At 39.8% G+C, this 866-nt stretch overlaps 1 pseudogene; it reads right to left on the reverse strand.

Moving 5' to 3' along the window:
• The window catches only part of LOC104993815, a 181,208-nt pseudogene that overhangs the window by 54,290 nt on the left and 126,052 nt on the right, over positions 1 to 866 (reverse strand).

Consider the following 866-nt stretch of genomic DNA (forward strand, 5'->3'; position numbering starts at 1 on the left):
CTTCTTAATATCTTCTGTTTCTGTTAGGTCCATACCATTTCTGTCCTTTATCGAGCCCATCTTTGCATGAATCCCTTGGTATCTCTAATTTTCTTGAAGAGATCTCTAGTCTTTCCCATTCTGTTGTTTTCCTCTATTTCTTTGCACTGATTGCTGAAGAAGGCTTTCTTATCTCTTCTTGCTATTCTTTGGAACTCTGCATTCAGATGCTTATATCTTTCCTTTGCTCCTTTGCTTTTTGCTTCTCTTCTTTTCACAGCTATTTGTAAGGCATCCCCAGACAGCCATTTTGCTTTTTTGCATTTCTTTTCCACAGGGATGGTCTTGATCCCTGTCTCCTGTACAATGTCACGAACCTCATTCCATAGTTCATCAGGCACTCTATCTATCAGATCTAGGCCCTTAAATCTATTTCTCATTTCCACTGTATAATCATAAGGGATTTGATTTCAGTCATACCTGTATGGTCTAGTGGTTTTCCCTACTTTCTTTAATTTCAGCCTGAATTTGGCAATAAGGAGTTCATGATCTGAGCCACAGTCAGCTCCTGGTCTTGTTGTTGTTGACTGTATAGAGCTTCTCCATCTTTGGCTGCAAAGAATTGATTTCAGTGTTGACCATCTGGTGATGTCCATGTATAGAGTCTTCTCTTGTGTTGTTGGAAGAGGGTGTTTGTCATGATCAGTATATTTTCCTGGCAAAACTCTATTAGTCTTTGCCCTGCTTCATTCCATACTCCAAGGCCAAATTTGCCTGTTACTCCAGGTGTTTCTTGACTTCCTACTTTTGCATTCCAGTCCCCTATAATGAAAAGGACATCTTTTGGGGGTGTTAGTTCTAAAAGGTCTTGTAGGTCTTCATAGAAC

This window comes from Bison bison, unplaced genomic scaffold (genome assembly GCF_000754665.1).
Source record: "Bison bison bison isolate TAMUID 2011002044 unplaced genomic scaffold, Bison_UMD1.0 scf7180017864246, whole genome shotgun sequence".
NCBI lineage: Eukaryota > Metazoa > Chordata > Mammalia > Artiodactyla > Bovidae > Bison > Bison bison.